This window comes from Triticum urartu, chromosome 7 (assembly GCF_003073215.2).
Source record: "Triticum urartu cultivar G1812 chromosome 7, Tu2.1, whole genome shotgun sequence".
NCBI lineage: Eukaryota > Viridiplantae > Streptophyta > Magnoliopsida > Poales > Poaceae > Triticum > Triticum urartu.
The window spans coordinates 32,713,900-32,732,300 of NC_053028.1; the positions used below are offsets into that span (position 1 = coordinate 32,713,900).

General features: G+C 47.9%; 1 long non-coding RNA gene across 3 annotated transcripts; it reads left to right on the forward strand.

Annotated features, from left to right (window-relative positions):
* Positions 1 to 16,683: 16,683 nt before the first annotated feature.
* On the forward strand, positions 16,684 to 18,401 carry LOC125522663. Of its 3 annotated transcripts, none has more exons than XR_007289912.1 (3): positions 16,684 to 16,934; positions 17,006 to 17,722; positions 18,111 to 18,401. It is a non-coding gene; the product is annotated as an uncharacterized LOC125522663 (long non-coding RNA). The 3 variants fall into 3 exon arrangements; XR_007289911.1 differs by having other exon boundaries at positions 17,060 to 17,722; XR_007289913.1 differs by having other exon boundaries at positions 16,684 to 17,722; positions 18,155 to 18,401.

An 18,401-nucleotide genomic window follows, 5' to 3' on the forward strand; every position in this document is an offset into this window, starting at 1 on the left:
TTATCACAAGGTCAGTCTGGCAATCTTGATAAAACTTTCTAGATGCCTCCAACTCCCAGTTTGATCCGAACTCTAATTTTAGCTAATCCAACAAGTTTACACAGTCACAACACATTTCTTATGTACTAACTGTAAGCCTTCGTCGCAACAGGAGAAAACTAAGTGAAACTACTTCACACTGTAGCAAACAATAGAATCACTTGAAGAAAACAGCGAGGTGTCGAGTTGTTCTCAGCCTACAAGAGACCGATCAATGGCTGATAATGATTTTGAGCAATCCTAGCCACTATAATAGCCTTAAGGGTGAGTATGTCACTCTTGAGTGGAGAGGGGGCGAGGGCGGGGAAATGGGGCGCATTTTAAAGGCAGTTCAGTGAAAGTGGGAGTTGAAGGAGCATGTCACCAACCATAAGGGGCAATGCATGTTCTTATCAGTTGGCCGATATAAATGTCTAAATCAGGGTACCATGAGTTTAAATTGTGAGATTATACATTATTACTAGTACTATGGTAGATTGGGAAGATCATTCATACTATATACTATTGGGGTGTATGTCAAGACCATGCTAGAGACATGCATTATACGTAAGATAACTCCAGTTATCCTCACAAGCTGCACACGCGGTGGCATGCAGTGGGTCATGTGGGAGAATCGAAAAAATATTACCATTTCCACAGGTGGTTGTTAAATCCATCTCAACTGAACCCACACGCCAAATGATCAGTTGGTTTTCCACGGGCTGATTCATCGCGTGGGTCATGAGCCCTGGATTTTATCGGGGATACCGGGGGGGGGGGGGATCCCGCATAACCAAATGAGGCCTACAAGACCGTGCATAGCACTTGAAATTTTTGTAGAGCTTCCACTCTTCAGCGGTTCAAACCATATGGTGTCACATATAAGATCTTCAATGTCATACTCAAAATATCCGGGAACTCTAGAATCACCAACACACCATCAGGATAATTTGGTACTATTACTTGGTGCTTGGTAATTTTGTTATGTGTTGATGAATAGATGATGTATGTATGTGTTGATGGCTAGATGTTTCATTTGGAGAAAGCCATTGTAGCTAAAGCTAATTGGGATAATACGACTCATTCCTTTTTATGGATGTGCCTGTAGAGAAGCTGCGATTAAATCAACACATTGCCCCATGGGCGCCAATGATGCACCATCAGAAGATGATGGTACCATGGCCACAACATGTGATGCTATTTATGTCAGTCTCATAGCTAGAAATTAGTCCTTCTATTTTTAGTAGACTCCCTCTATAATCGTAACATTTAGAACTAGCTTGCGTGCTCATATTCCACCAAATATTGCTCGAAACAACAAAGTGTTAAAAATTCAAACACTTTTTTAAGGGCAGTACAGAGATTTTAGCACACAAATCAATCCACAACCTCAAACTGCATCACAGAAAAGAATTGGCGGACATATTTTGTGAGCATTTTCCAGAATCTTGACTTTGCAGAATCCTGCACGAAAAGAACTGGGTCGTAGCATCGATTCTAAGTTGTTGTTGTTGTTGTTCTTGTAGTTGCATCCATATGCCTGGAGCAGGGTTGGTCCTGAATTTTTTTTTGTGGCGGGGGGGGGGGGACACTTAAACTAGGGCCCTTAATATAAACACTTAAATACGAATATTATTACTACTGAACAGGGAGAGCGTGGACATCAGATGCTCACCATGGAACAGGGCGGGGCAGAGGCATCATCGAAAGAGGATGTAAGGGCATATTTATCCCTACGGTGTTTTGGTGATTGATGACAATGCATTTGCGGACTAATCGGGTGCTTTGGTTTCTTTCAGATATTCATCCTTTGGCACGCAATGATTTTTTTCCCCTCGGCGCTCTACTCAAGACGGTGTAGCTTCCTTCGTAACTTTGTTGGTGGACTAAGTTTCGTAGTAGTCACCGTACTATCAAGAGGGGATCTGCTTCGGTATGGTTTGGGTGGAATCAACACGTACACGTTCTTCTCTCTCCCACCGTTTTCTCTCCGTCTCTATGGAGCTTCTCTCTTCTCCCTTTGTGGTTTTTCCTGGACCCAGCGGTAGTACCGGGCCACAGTGGTAGTACCGCTGAGGCTCACTAAGCGGCAGTACCGCTCCTCGGAGCAGTAGTACCGCTTTATGGCCTCAGCTGTAGTACCGCTGCGGCTCCGTGTTCCTACCGCCTCGACTCGAGTGCGCATTTTCTCGTTTCGGGTTTTACGGCACTAGCTGCAGTATAGCGGTAGTACGGCTGAAGCTCAGCAAGCGGTAGTACCGCTCCTCGGAGCGGTAGTACCGCTGGTGGCCTCAGCCGCAGTACCGCTGTGGCTCCGTGTTCCTACCGCCTCTACTCTAGTGCGCATTTTCTCGTGTCGGGTTTTACGGTACTAGCTGCAGTAGTAGTGGCGGTAGTGCTGCTTGCGAGCGGTAGTACCGCCCTGCCTCCGCAGTAGTACCGCTCTGGGTCCCAGCCCCAGCCCCTTCTCCTGTAGCGCGGCAGTACCGCTGAGATGGAGCGGTAGTACCGCTTTGGAGCGGTAGTACCGCCCTGCCCCCGCGGTAGTACCGCTCTCTGCGGGGCTGAGTGGGGGGTAACGGGTGGATTGTTCCCCCACTATAAAAGGATGTCTTCTTCCCCCCTTTGACCTATCTCTTCCACCATTAAAGCTCCATTATTGCTCCAAGCTCCGTTTTCGCCCGATCTCACTCCCTAGCCAACCAAACTTGTTGATTTGCTCAGGAGTGGCTGAGAAGGTCCCGATCTACACTTCCACCGAGAGATTTTTGATTCCCCCACTCATCCTTAGTGGATCTTGTTACTCTTGGGTGTTTGAGCACCCTAGACGGTTGAGGTCACCTCGGAGCCATATTCCATTGTGGTGAAGCTTCGTGGTCTTGTTGGGAGCCTCCGATAAAGTTGTGGAGTTTGCCCCAACCTTGTTTGTAAAGGTTCGGTCGCCGCCTTCAAGGGCACCAATAGTGGAATCACGGCATCTCGCATTGTGTGAGGGCGTGAGGAGAATACGGTGGCCCTAGTGGCTTCTTGGGGAGCATTGTGCCTCCACACCGCTCCAACGGAGACGTACTTCCCTTCAAAAGGGAAGGAACTTCGGTAACACATCCTCGTCTTCACCGGATCCACTCTTGGTTATCTCTTACCTTCACTTGTGCATGCTCTTTAGTGTTTGTTCCCTTGCTTGCTTGTGTGCTTGTTGTTGTTGCATCATATAGGTTGCTCACCTACTGCACATATAGACAACCTTCTTTGATGCAAAGTTTAATTTGGTAAAGAAAAGCTAAAAATTGGTAGTTGCCTATTCACCCCCCCCCCTCTAGTCAACCATATCGATCCTTTCAATTGGTATCAGAGCCTCGTCTCTTTATTAAGGACTTCACCGTCCAAAGAGTATGGTTGGTACCGTAGACGGAGCGGAGGAACACTCCGGTGTGAATCCTATCTCGTCTACGGGCGATGGGGGAACTTTGGTCTCTCGTGAGGAGTTCAATGTAGCCTTGGAGACATTGAAAACCTCCATGACGACCGAAGTTGAAAACATGTTTACTAAATTTCTTGAGGGGCTCAAACTATCCACCGCACCGTTGAAAGTGGGGGATCCCACCAACAAGGTGTCGGATGCTATCCCGACAAGGGGGAAGCTAGTAGTGAAAATGCTCCTTCTTCTAGTGGCAAGAATGGCACCGGCATCTTTGCCCATGTGGAACCACCACTTGTGTATGGTGGACCGGTTCCTTCTACTCATTTGAATCATGCCGGTCCTCCTCCCTAAGATTGTGAAAAATGAGGATTTTGATTCTTGGGTTCACCGCTTTAAACGTCATTTAAATCATGTGAACACTAACCTTTGGAGAATCATTGAAGAAGGTTTCTACCCACATGATCCAAGCAACTTCACTCCTCGAGAAGCCGCGGACAATCAATTCAATGAGAATGCTCTCTTCATCATTCAAGATGCAATTCCACCCGAAGACCTACCTCATCTTCGTCCCTTCGCCTTGGCCAAGGATGCATGGCATTGTGTGTGTCTCTCTACCGAGGAAGCGCAAGCATTCAACGCTCCAACTATGAAGTGGTACAAGATGAGGCCGATGAGTTTGCAATGAAGGAAGATGAAGAACCTCGTGAGCTTATCAGGAGAGTCACCAAACTCGCGGTCTCACTACGAGATCACGGAGCAAGGACACGGATGACAATGGATCAAGCGCAAATTCCTCAAGGCAATGATGCCCTACCACAAGGCCATGTCCTCCGTCATCGCCAAAGACCGGACTTCCACACTTTGACCTCAAGAGTGTTGGATGAGTTTGTGGCCATGAACATTTTGGACAACCGCCGACAATGCGGTGCTCGTTCTCAACGGGCAAAGAAGCCTAACCTTGCTTTGAAGGCCAAGCTCACCGTGGAAGAAGAAGAAGAGGAAGAAGGAGGAGAGCAACCCCGAAGATACAAAGTATGCATATCATGAACACATGGCACTTGCTTCAAGGCAATTTTGGAGCAGAAAAACTCGAGGAACAACTTTAGCAAAAACAACCTCGAGTGGCATGAGGGGCAAGCAACGTGTAAGGACTTGCTACAATTGCGGCAACGTGAGTCATTTCGTTGCGGAATGCCCGTATGAGAAGAGGGAAGACAATGGTGGCAAACTCATTCCGAAAGGACAAGGCCAAGTCGTTCCCCAACAAGAACAACTTCACCAAGAAGACTCCTCCCAAGGCCTTGGTTGTGCAAGAAGAGTACAATGAGGATGATGACGATGATGAAGATGATGAGTCGGTTGCCATGGCCTCCGTCGCCATTGCCACAACATCACGAGTGTCTCTCTTCGACTCACCCAACGAGAGCATCAACGCCAAGTGCCTCATGGCAAAAGCCACCAACAAGGTAACCTCCAACATCAAAACTACCATCATTAATCATCCTTCCCCATCGGAGAGCATTAATGAAGTTGAGGGAGTTAATGTGGAGGCTAACGAGTTTGAGGCCTTTATGGGCAAACTCAAGGGAAAATCCAAGAAGCACTTTGTGCTCTCTTGGAACAACTTGGTGAGGCCAATGACATGATCGAGGCTCACGAAGACACCATCTCAAAGATGGAAGGCATAGTCGTGACTATGCCGATGAGATTTCGGATCTTTCCAATGCTCTTGAGGAAGAGTGTGGTCTTCGTTTGGCTCTTGAGGAGTCATACAACGTTGATCATGCTAAGTTAGAGAAAGATTATGATCATGCCCTCGTTGTTTCTTGTGTGCTAAATTCCGAGAAGGCCAAACTCGGGGTTGATCTTGCTAGACTCAAAGAGGAGTTTGATATACTTGACAAGGCCCACAAGGCCTTGAAGGGTATTCACGCTAGTCTCAAGGAGTCTCATGATCAACTCCAAGTGAAGCTAACTAAGGAGAAAGCAACTTTTCCTCATATGGTTTTAATTGATAATGCAAATGCTACTAACCCGTGTTGTGAGCATATACATCTTGTTGAGGAAAATGCTAAGTTGAAGGAGCAACTTGAGAGAGGCCTTGCGACTTGCATACAAGGCAAGAAGAACCTCAATGATCTCTTGATCAACCAAAAGGGAGGTGTGGCGAAGGAAGGGGTTGGGTACGTCCCCGACTCCAAAAATAAGAAGAAGAATGACAAGACCTAACGTCCTCCTCCCCTCATGCAAACCTTTGTGAGGGCGGGAGAAAGTGTCCCCGAGGATAAGAAGAAGAGGAACAAAGTCAAGAAGGGCAATGTCACCACACCCAACAAAGCCGGCGATTTTAATCCTTCTTATGTGTTGTGCCGTGCTAGTGATGGGCATGTTTATGCCAAATTTGTTGGTTCTCTTCATGAGCACGTTGAATGGTCTATTTGGGTTCCTAAGACCCTTGTTACTAACATCAAAGGACCCATTACAAAATGGGTACCTAAAACCAAGCATTGATCTCTTGCAGGTGTTTGCTTCCGGTGGTGGATCATGGTTGCTCGATAGCGGAGTTACAAATCATATGACCGGAAGCAAGGACTTGGTGGTGGACGTGCACAAGGTTCCATCTATGCCCACCAATGTCGAGTGGGGTGACGCCTCATCTTCTAAGGTATTGGGACTTGGCAAGGTGGTCATCTCTCATGATCTCACGATCGAGAAGGTCATGCTTGTTGAGTCCCTTGCATACAATTTACTTTCCGTTCGTCAGCTTGCAATCATGGGCTTTGCCACTTTCTTTGATATCGATACCGTGGCCCTCTTGTGGAGCAAGACTCTTAAAGTAGCCTTTGTTGGGCATGTCGAGAACGGTCTATATGTGATTAACTTTTCGGAGCGACCCACTAAGACCGCGACATGCCTAATGGCTAAAGTTGATGTGGGATGGCTTTGGCATCGCCGTCTAGCCCATGTCAATATGAGATCTTTGCAAAGTCTCCTAAAGGGGAACCATGTCCGTGGACTAACGAATGTTAGTTTTGCTAAAGATCGTGCTTGCAGTGCCTGTATCGAAGGAAAGCTACATGAGAAGGCTCACCCTCCCACGACTATCATTTATTCAAAGAGGCCTTTGGAGCTCCTTCACATGGATCTCTTTGGGCCTCCATCCTTCGATAGTCTTGGAGGTAGAAAGTATTGTTTGGTGATTGTGGATGACTACTCAAGGTACACGTGGGTGTATTTCTTCAAGAGGAAGAGCGAGACCCAACAAACCGTCATTGACTTCGCCAATGAAGCACAACGTCAACACAATGCAAAGATCTTGACAATAAGAAGTGACAACGGCACCGAGTTCAAGAACTACACCTTGGATGAGTTTCTTAGTGATGAGGGAATCAAGCATCAATATTCCGCACCATACACCCCTCAACAAAACGGTGTTGCGGAGAGGAAGAACCGGACGTTGATGGATGCGGCAAGGACCATGATGGCGGAGTTCAAGTCTCCGTACAACTTTTGGGCCGAAGCCATCAACACCGCGTGTCATGCATCAAATCGGCTCTACCTCCGCAAGGGTTTGAACAAGACTCCTTATGAGATACTCACCGGTAACAAGCCCAACCTCAAGTACTTCCGGGTATTCGGGTGTAAGTGTTTCATTCTCAAGAAAGGTGTTCAGTTGTCTAAATTTGAGGCTAGAGCGTATGAGGGCATATTTGTTGGTTATGCTACAAACTCTCATGCTTACCGTGTCCTCAATAAATCCACGGGACTTATTGAGGAGACGTGTAACGTGGAGTTTGATGAGAATAACGGCTCCCAAGTGGAGCAAAGTGGCACTTGTGATGTAGGTGATGAAATTCCTCCTCAAGCCATAAGAAGAATGGGTGTTGGTTTCATCCTACCCATTGAGGAACCCCTTGTGGCCGAAGGAGAAGGACAATGCCCCACTCAAGTGGAGCCATCACCAACCCAAGGCCCACACACTTCCGAAGAACAAAGTGAAGGCCCTCAACCTCATGAACAAGACCTAGGGCAAGATCATACTCAAGACGGTGTTGACACACCAAGTGATGCCCAAGGTCAAGTCCTCTCCCTCGAGCAAGTTCAAGACCAAGAACAAGTTCATGACGACGCTCAAGATGATCAAGTAACCGCTCCTCAACTCACCGACGAGGAGGAATTAGAGCGTCGTGCCGCCAAAGTTGCTTCCAAGCTCTCCACCAAGGATCATCTCATGACGAACGTGCTTGGAAGCTTAAGAAAGGGGGTAAGCACTCGTAGACAATTAGCAAATTATTGTGAGCATCACGTGTTTGTCTCTTGTGTGGAACCTCACAAGGTCTATGAGGCGCTCGAAGATCCGGATTGGCTCAATGCCATGCATGAAGAACTCAACAACTTCGAGCGCAACAAAGTGTGGAGATTGGTGCCAAGGCCAACGGGGAACCACAATGTCATTGGAACCAAGTGGATATTCAAGAACAAGCAAGATGCCCATGGGATTATCATTCGCAACAAGGCTCGTTTGGTAGCACAAGGCTACTCCCAAGTCGAGGGTATCGACTACGGTGAAACCTTTGCTCCCGTTGCTCGTCTTGAATCCATTCGCATGTTGATTGCATATGCTTCTCATCATAACTTTAAGTTACATCAAATGGATGTGAAGAGTGCTTTTCTTAATGGTCCCATTAATGAATTAGTGTACGTCAAGCAACCCCCCGGGTTCGAGGATCCCTACTTTCCCGATCATGTGTATCAACTCGATAAGGCACTCTATGGCCTTAAACAAGCCCCACGTGCGTGGTATGACCACCTTACCGAGTTGTTACAAGACCGTGGGTTTGAAGTTGGGATAATCGACCCCACTCTTTTTACAAAGAAGGTCAAAGGGGAGTTGTTTGTGTGCCAATTATATGTTGATGATATTATCTTTGGTTCTCCTAACAAAGCTTTCAATGAGGAATTTGCCGCTCTCATGACCTCAAAGTTCGAGATGTCCTCCATGGGGGAGTTGAAGTTCTTTCTAGGGTTTGAAGTGAAGCAAAGAAGAGAAGGAACCTTCATCAATCAATCCAAATACACACAAGACATGCTCAAGAGATTCAAGCTAAGTGACGTCAAGCCGGCTCCCACCCCAATGCCCACCAAGTGCCAACTTGATCTAGATCCCAATGGTAAAGTGGTGGATCAAAAGGTATACCGCTCCATAATTGGATCCTTGCTTTACCTTTGTGCATCTAGACCGGACATCATGTTGAGTGTGGGAATTTGTGCACGGTTTCAAGCCGCACCTAAGGAAAGTCACTATGTGGCTGTCAAACGAATCTTTCGATATTTGGCTCATACCCCAAACTTTGGCTTATGGTACCCAAGAGGATCAAACTTCAAGCTTGTAGGGTACTCGGATTCCGATTGGGCGGGAGACAAAGTGGATAGGAAGTCCACTTCCGGAGGATGTCAATTCCTTGGTTGCTCGTTGGTAAGTTGGTCTTCCAAAAAGCAAAGTTGTGTGTCTCTCTCGTCCACCGAAGCGGAGTATGTTGCGGCCGGTAGTTGTTGTGCACAACTCTTATGGATGAGGCAAACTTTAAAGGATTACGGTGTCACTTGTGACAAAGTGCCTCTTTGGTGTGACAATGAAAGTGCCATCAAGATTTCTCTCAACCCGGTGCAACACTTCAAGACGAAGCATATTGAGATTCGGTATCACTTCATCCGGGATCACATTAGGCGAGGAGAGATCGAGCTCAACTATGTCAACACTCATGACAATCTTGCAGATATTTTCACGAAGCCCTTGGATGAAGCAAGATTTCGCGAGTTAAGGCATGAGCTAAATATCATTGATTCGAGCAATGTTGCTTGAACCCGTGCACACCCTACCACGCTCAATTTGGTGTCTAGTTTAGGTGTAGGAATGGACATAGGGGGAGTGTTGTTCTCTCGATGAACTCTCCCTCCCCCCATTATGCATAAATTGATCAAGTCTTTCACTTTAGTCATTGCTGATGGAACGTGTGCTCAAAAGACGAGTTTTGGTCATGGGCCCAAGGTTAAAATCTTCGCGGCGCCATACCTCTTGACTCAAACATAGGTGGCTTCGGCCACCGCCCTCTCTTGAAGAGAGGTTTCTTGGCCTCTTGCTGATGTGTTCCTTTGCTTTTTGTTGCGGGTTTCTGTTTTTTTGAGCTAAGCCATGTAGTCTAGTTGCCGCGGTGTGCTGGGCGGTACTGCCGCTGCTGGCGAGCGGTACTACCGCTGATAAGCGGTACTACAGCTGGTGATGGACGGTACTACCGTGTAAGCGGTACTACCGCCACACCAGAGCGGAACTACCGCCTATGAGCGGTACTACCGCGCCCCAGCGCGGTACTACCGCTGCGGGACGGGGGCTGAAGGTTTTTTTATCGGGGCAGGGGGAGGTTTCTTCTCCCCCATACCCATTCGCTCGCCCCCTCGTGCCTCTCTCTCTCCAGCACCGTTCCGCCGCGGAAGGGCTCCGGTGGATCTCCTCCTCCGGGGCGTTCCTCCCCATTTCCTTCGGTGGAGTCAATCCCCACCTCGTCCTCTTTCCATGGATGCCGGTATTTCCCACGTTCCTTCTCTATTTTGGTCTTGCTTTTAGATCTTGTGCTTAGGGGCAATGGTGGTTGCATCTCTAGATTTTTGGCTAAATCTAGGCTTGAGTTGGTTGGAGAAGGCAACTAGATCATCTAGATTGATGTTTGGCGGGAATATTTTTGAATTTGGTAGGCCGGTAGTGCCGGATCTGTCCACGGTAGTAGGAAACCACTGTCTCACCGCCTCGCGCGTTGAAACTGCTGTGTATCCGCCTCAAGCCGTACTACCGCTCCCCTTGGAGCGGTACTACCTCTTGGCCTAGGGCGGTACTACCGCTCCCTTTGGGGCGGTACTACCGCGCGCTGATCACGGTACTACCGCTGCATGCCAATTTCCATCATTTTCCTACCTTCCCTTGATCTTTTTGTTGTGTTTGTTGGCTTATGCTCGTTTCTTCTGGTTGTTTTGCCTCCGTTTTGTGTTTGGCTCCAGGTGATGACATACCCGAGCAACAAGGTCGCCGCATCAACCCCGGGCGTGCCACCTCCAAGCGCTACCGGACCTCAGAGCCTGCCGGTGGTTCCTCGAGCACCCAACCGCCTCCAGCAAGTGCTTCTGCAACTGTTTCTCCACCACCTCAGCACTCGAAGCGAGCCGCCAACAAGCCAAAAGGGAAGCCTATGACTGAGATGACCAGCAAGGAGTTTTGGGAGAAGCGTCGCCGCAACCCCTATACGGTGGACCAAGAACCCACTTTGGTCAACCGTCCGTTCTGGAACCGCTTTCAGTTTGCCATCTACTTTGATGTGATCAAGGCCAAGAAGAATCTCTATGTTGATGTTCGCTCCATTGACACCGATGCTATGGAGAAGGATCCAGAGTACTTTGGAGAAGCCTTTCAGATGTGCACTCAGCTGAACATTCTCAGGATCATGCAGTTCAACAAGGATTTTGATGCGGATTTGTTGGCTCAATTCTTTGCCACCGTCCATCTTGGAACAGATAGCGACAGGACTCTGACTTGGATGACCAATGGCAAGCGGCTTTCTGTCAAGTGGGGGGCGTTCATGGAGTTACTTGATGTGGTGGATAACGGGCTTGAGACTCCTGTCGGTTTCCGTCCTCACCGCCATGCTACTTCCACCCACAAGCAAGCTCTTTGGCCCTACTGCACTGTGAAGGTTCACCCTGTCACTGAGAAGAAGACCTACGAGCTGTGTCCGTATCTAGACATTCTTCATCGCATATTCCGTGAGACTCTCTTCCCTCGCATTGGGAATCTGGATCAGGTTCACTCCTACCTCGTGGACATGCTCCTTTTCTGTCAGCATGAGAAGGAAGAAAACACTTGAGAAAGCCTGGATATCTCTCATGTCATGTGGTCAGAACTTGTATCTGCCGTGTCTGAGCGCAAGTGTCCTATCTATGGTCCCTTCATCATGAGGCTCATTGAGAGGGCCTGGGCACAGACTTATCCCAGAGTGCTGCTAGAAACTGGAGAGTTGGTGTCACATGAGATCAAGCTCCTGAGGAAGAAGGACAACTGGTCAGCGCCTCACACAGGGGGTCCTTCTGCTACTGCTGCCACGGGGGGCCCGTCTGCTGCTGCTGCTGCCATGGGAACTGAGGGTGAGGCTGCTCCTGATGCCCACGATGAGGACGCTAGCCACTCCAGTGCAGAACCATCTTGAGCCCAGAAGCTCAAGCGCAAGATGAAGAAGCTCTTCTGCATGGAGTCCCATGGTCAGTATATGACTCATGTGGCGGAGAAGAATGCCAGGACGCGTCACAAGGAGATCATGCGTCAGTTGGGAGCCACAGTTGTCAGTGGGTCTGAGGGACAGATCACTGAAGAGGAGGACTGGATTCATCAGAACTGCCACTGGACCGACTCCGATGCCGAGCACTGTTCAACCCATGATGAAGATGCAGAGATGTGATGTTCAGGACCTTCCTCGCCCATCACCTGGAATCTTCGTGTCCCTCTCTGCCCCTCCCTTTTTGGTGTCTCGATGCCAAAGGGGGAGAGAGTTTAGGGATTTGTGCTTGCGAGTGTGTCTTTGTGTCGTTCGTTTGCTTTCTCGTTGTTTGGTTTTGTGCTTGTGAGACCTAAGTTCCAAACATATGGTGTAAGACATATGCTACCTGTGTTATCTTATTTATGTGCTATGCATGCTTATCCTATCATATATAGCTTGCATGCTTATCCTATAGTATCTTATAGCTTGCATGCTTATCCTATCATATATATTGTTTTCATATATCTTGCTTAGGTTGTTGGTCTCTAAAATATAGGGGGAGCCGTGATCCTAGCATGTGTGCCGTGCAGTCCAAAGCACTTATCGAATGTGCACAACATCTAGGGGAGCCTGTCTATTTTTAGAGGCATGGGTTCTCTTGCATTCTATGTCTACTCTTTTCTATGCAAATCCCGTATTGTCATCAATCCACCAAAAGGGGGGAGATTGTAAGGGCATATTTATCCCTACGGTGTTTTGGTGATTGATGACAATGCATTTGCGGACTAATCGGGTGCTTTGGTTTCTTTCAGATATTCATCCTTTGGCACGCAATGATTTTTTCCCCTCGGCGCTCTACTCAAGACGGTGTAGCTTCCTTCGTGACTTTGTTGGTGGACTAAGTTTCGTAGTAGTCACCGTACTATCAAGAGGGGATCTGCTTCGGTATGGTTTGGGTGGAATCAACACGTACACGTTCTTCTCTCTCCCACCGTTTTCTCTCCGTCTCTATGGAGCTTCTCTCTTCTCCCTTTGTGGTTTTTCCTGGACCCAGCGGTAGTACCGGGCCACAGCGGTAGTACCGCTGAGGCTCACTAAGCGGCAGTACCGCTCCTAGGAGCGGTAGTACCGCTCCTCGGCGCGGTAGTACCGCTCCTCGGAGCAGTAGTACCGCTTTATGGCCTCAGCTCTAGTACCGCTGCGGCTCCGTGTTCCTACCGCCTCGACTCGAGTGCGCATTTTCTCGTGTCGGGTTTTACGGCACTAGCTGCAGTATAGCGGTAGTACGGCTGAAGCTCAGCAAGCGGTAGTACCGCTCCTCGGAGCGGTAGTACCGCTGGTGGCCTCAGCCGCAGTACCGCTGTGGCTCCGTGTTCCTACCGCCTCGACTCTAGTGCGCATTTTCTCGTGTCGGGTTTTACGGTACTAGCTGCAGTAGTAGTGGCGGTAGTGCTGCTTGCGAGCGGTAGTACCGCCCTGCCTCCGCAGTAGTACCGCTCTGGGTCCCAGCCCCAGCCCCTTCTCCTGTAGCGCGGCAGTACCGCTGAGATGGAGCGGTAGTACCGCCCTGCCCCCGCGGTAGTACCTCTCTCTGCGGGGCTGAGTGGGGGGTAACGGGTGGATTGTTCCCCCACTATAAAAGGATGTCTTCTTCCCCCCTTTGACCTATCTCTTCCACCATTAAAGCTCCATTATTGCTCCAAGCTCCGTTTTCGCCCGATCTCACTCCCTAGCCAACCAAACTTGTTGATTTGCTCAGGAGTGGCTGAGAAGGCCCCGATCTACACTTCCACCGAGAGATTTTTGATTCCCCCACTCATCCTTAGTGGATCTTGTTACTCTTGGGTGTTTGAGCACCCTAGACGGTTGAGGTCACCTCGGAGCCATATTCCATTGTGGTGAAGCTTCGTGGTCTTGTTGGGAGCCTCCGATAAAGTTGTGGAGTTTGCCCCAACCTTGTTTGTAAAGGTTCGGTCGCCGCCTTCAAGGGCACCAATAGTAGAATCACGGCATCTCGCATTGTGTGAGGGCGTGAGGAGAATACGGTGGCCCTAGTGGCTTCTTGGGGAGCATTGTGCCTCCACACCGCTCCAACGGAGACGTACTTCCCTTCAAAAGGAAGGAACTTCGGTAACACATCCTCGTCTTCACCGGATCCACTCTTGGTTATCTCTTACCTTCACTTGTGCATGCTCTTTAGTGTTTGTTCCCTTGCTTGCTTGTGTGCTTGTTGTTGTTGCATCATATAGGTTGCTCACCTAGCTGCACATCTAGACAACCTTCTTTGATGCAAAGTTTAATTTGGTAAAGAAAAGCTAAAAATTGGTAGTTGCCTATTCACCCCCCCCCTCTAGTCAACCATATCGATCCTTTCAGAGGAGATACCCACCTTGATTTGCCCATATAGGACACCGACCACAAGTTTTCAGAGAACATGTCATGTCACTATGGACAAGAAGGACTCGACTTTGCCAGGGACGCTTCGTTGAGAACCGTTCCACGGGTCGAGACGATTTTTGACGTTGTGTTAATCGACGATGACTAGACTAAAATCTTTTTCACAACCAGCTCAAGCAAATGCGAAAAAGACCGCCTCCGAGAATAGTGCCCATGAGGTCTGATCCACATAGATGTGACCAAAATCCCAGTTGATCCCATCTAACTAAACAAGGCCCAAGGAGCAAACTACATGGAGTTAAGGCACCGTGATCCATTGGAATGATGGCAAGAACCTATGAAGCTGGATCTTTGCTTCAGACTTTAGTTTTAGAAATTCTCAATCAATGTATCTTTGGGGAAGCCAATAGACACCCTATGAACAACAATGAGCCCAAATTCAAGTTCAAAGCAAAAAATTGTTTACTTTTGGAACAAATTATATCTCTCCTTTCATAACCAGAAGAAAAAATTCACAAAAGATGACGACTCTGTATACCCTAACAATCATGGAGAAAAAAAATAGTTTTCAAATAGACCTATAGTATACAGCGGCGCCGCTGCAGCCTCTACTCATCACAGATCAACCAAAACATTAGAATGAAGCTCTTCTATTTTTTTTTACTGTATGTTTGGGACTTTCTCCACAACACTTTCCGGATGCCTCCAATTCCCAAATTGGTTCTTAACTCTATTTCTAGCTAATCCAATATGTTTAGGCTGCCACACATTTCTCGCATGCTCAACCGGAGCCACCATAGCAACAAGAGAAAACCAAACCAGCTGGCTTCAAACTGCAGCAAACAATAGAGGGATTGAATCAATCTGAATCTGTATGAAGCCAGTCAATGGATCAAAACAATTTGGTGCAATCTGCGCCACTAGAATAGCCTTGAGCATGAGTATGTGTGTCTGTAGTGGTGAAGGTCTGAGGGGGCAGGGGATGGATGGACACATTTTAAAGGCGGCTCGGTGACGGTGGGATTTAATGGGGCATGTCACTGCCGGTAAGGTGCATGCATGTTCTTACATTATGGTTGATATAAATATACTAATCAGGATATCATGAGTTTAAAATGTGAGGTTGTACATTGATGCTAGTGTACTATGGTAGATTGGAAGGATGATTCATTGTGCGTACAACCGCAGTTGGCATCAAACCAAACCCACATTTCTACCAACTCTTATAGACAACAGTCTCTGGTCTTGCTCCATCGTATTTCAAGAGACAAGTGAGGGAGTATTGCTTGCTCAACATCTATCTTGCACAAAAACATTTCACTGTAATCAAACTACTATCTGTTACGCTGTGCACCATGCTAGAGACATGCATAGTAAGTAAGACAACTCCGGTTATCCTCGCGTTGTGCGCGCGATGGCATGAGCAAGTCGTGCAACACGCTGGTCATGTAGCAGCTCGTCGTCCTCCCACTTCCATGATTCTGAGGCAGCCATGGCCGGCTGAAGGCATTTTTGTTGGGACGCTCCTTGTGCCCTGACGTTCTTCACCGCCCAAGTCATACACGTTGCCTCCACACATGCGAGACACCATGCCACATAGAGCCACACACGCAACATGCACCGGCTTCTGGAGTGGAGCACAACGACCATACCCCCCAAAAAACACGTGAGATTCTAATGGGGTGGGGAAAATATGGTACCTCCACGAAACAGCACAAAGAGAACCCCTAACCATCCCAGTGCCTAAACACACCATCGACAATACAGGATGACATTACTAGAGAAAAGCCTAGCAGTAGCGCAGATCTAAGAGCTATCACTAGCGCGGGGCACCACGCTACTGATACAGCGCTACAACTAACGTGTAGCAGTAGTGCGTTTCTGCCCGTGCTACTGCTATAGCTACTTAGCACTAGCGCTATCTATACCAGCGCTACTGCTAAGTGGCTTAGCAATAGCGTTTTCCTATTCAGCGCTAAAGAGCGCTACTACTATATGTTCACATATTTTTTTCTACGTATTTGCAATGTTTTTGTACAGATTTAATACAGTATTCTAATCATATCATAAACTGGCAATATGCTCATCATATCATACACATAATAGTCTCATCATATCATTCAACACAAATCATGTCGTCACATCATAATCATGATATAGCTATACAAGTTGCATGGCATGTCTCATCTATCTATTAAGGACAGTATAACCGCACCTAATCCCTGCCCTCACAGCGATTTGGATTTTCGGCCGTCCATTTTGCTGATTTGGTCATTTCTGGCCGTTAGATATGCTGTCCTAAGGGGCTGCTGCTCCGGAGGAAAAAACCGAGCCCTCTGGTGAACTGGGCTGGACAACCCATTTATCTAACCTAGCAGAAACAGCCCAATAGGGTACTCGTTGCGGTCCTGTCTCCGGAAAGGAAAGGAAACCTCTTCGATCCAGAGAGAACGGATCGGGGTTGCGGGCGACGCCGCCGCCGCGCCGTCTTCGCGTCTTCTTCTGAATGGATCCAGCCAAAGCGCGCAGGATCCTCCCCTTCCCTTACCCCGGCGAGGCAGCCAGGGAGACGGCAAAGAGGTTGGTGAGGACGGAGAGATCCCCTCCCCGCATGGCGATGGTGGGCATGAGGCGACGCCTCCAGTTCCGGCAACGTTGAGGCCTCTCCGCCATCGCGATCTGTAGAACGAAGCCCATCCCGAACACCAGTCGTAGGATGAAGGGATTGTTCAGGGAATGGATCGTGGTGCGCACTTGCGCTACAGAGGGATTGTTCATCTTCCTGGAGGAACTTCTATCTGGTTAGTGTTTGAGCCGGTTTGTTTAATTTTCTTTTCTTTTCCTAATCCAATCTTCTTTGTGTCCTTTGTAGTAGGGACGTCACCTTGTGCTATTGAAGGATACTGAGAAGAATTTTTTTCTTCAGAGAGAAGGATACCGAGGAGATATTTGATTCCAATTGGTCTAATTGTTGTCAGTGTTCCCCCTCATGATAACTCCCGCATTCTTGATGAATTAAGCATGGAAGGATGGAAAATCTGGATGACGGCCATAGTATTGCAGAGTTCCAGTCAGATCCTTGTTTTATTATTCGTCTTTTGTAGATTGAATTCAACTACATTGAGACAGCACATCAGCCGTGGCACAATAACAAATGGCAGCAGAGGGTTCCCACCTTGATGATTTTTCCGTGTAACCAATCTAAATATTTAAGTGTTGTTATATTGGCAAAATAAAGGCAAGTCATCCATAGCTTTGAATTATTCAATTTCCGATATCTTCACGCTTCCTTGTTTCCTGCTATTTGTATGTAACCTTACAAAATTAGGATTTGGGAGAGATTTCATTTGCCCGTGACGGTAGTTGCTATTTTTTTCAGGTTTGAGAGGAGCCATTTGTGTGCAATAGATCTGAGAGTTGTGCCATGGTTGTCATTTTTGGAGGGCAAGTTTGTCTAACTTGATATGGGCATGGAGCCATCCCTGGGGAGCCAGTCAACCTGGTCCAGCGCATTGTTGGTAGGCTCGGGGTTATCTGGGCATGGTAGACCGCCTCAAGGCCTTCAAGGGCTCCATCGACCTCCATTCAGGTATTATTCATCACCATGACCTATGTCATGTATGAGATACCTGTTAAGCTGTGTGAACACATTGATAGTCTTGTAATGAATTTCTTGCTTCTGCTTTGGCGTTAAATATGTTTAGACGAATCTGAAGAACTTGATACTTTATGTAAGTCTATATGTATAGGCGCAGCTCTCGGTAGGGCAAGGTTGGGCGCTCGCCCTACCTTGATTTCCAGCTACTCTGTTTTACCTATGCAAGTTAGATTGATCGCTAAACAAATCCTGCGAAACAAAACCCTGTTCTATTGGGCCGCAAGCACTGCCATTTTATTGGGCTGTATCTAAGTAGCCACCGATCATGACCACAGTCCACGGACGTTTGATTTCCTTTGTTCGTTCATCCGCGTTCCAGTTCACACGGGTCGACACGAACTGACGGCGATGAACCCCTAGCAGGGATGGCGCGGGTATGGCGGTCAGCAGCGGCATGGGAGGTCATCGGCCAGCAGGAGTGCGGTACGCTGGGGTAGCCCTTCCCGTTCATATACCATATGGTATAGATCAGCAAGCGATCAGTGGCTCGAACGATTTCTTATGCCCACAGGTTTGTAAAGTGTCCCTTTTTTGTTTGTGCATAGAATTGATCCGCCCGAAATGTTTTACGACTTAATATTGTAAAATTAGCGGCGATTCTTTTCTATTA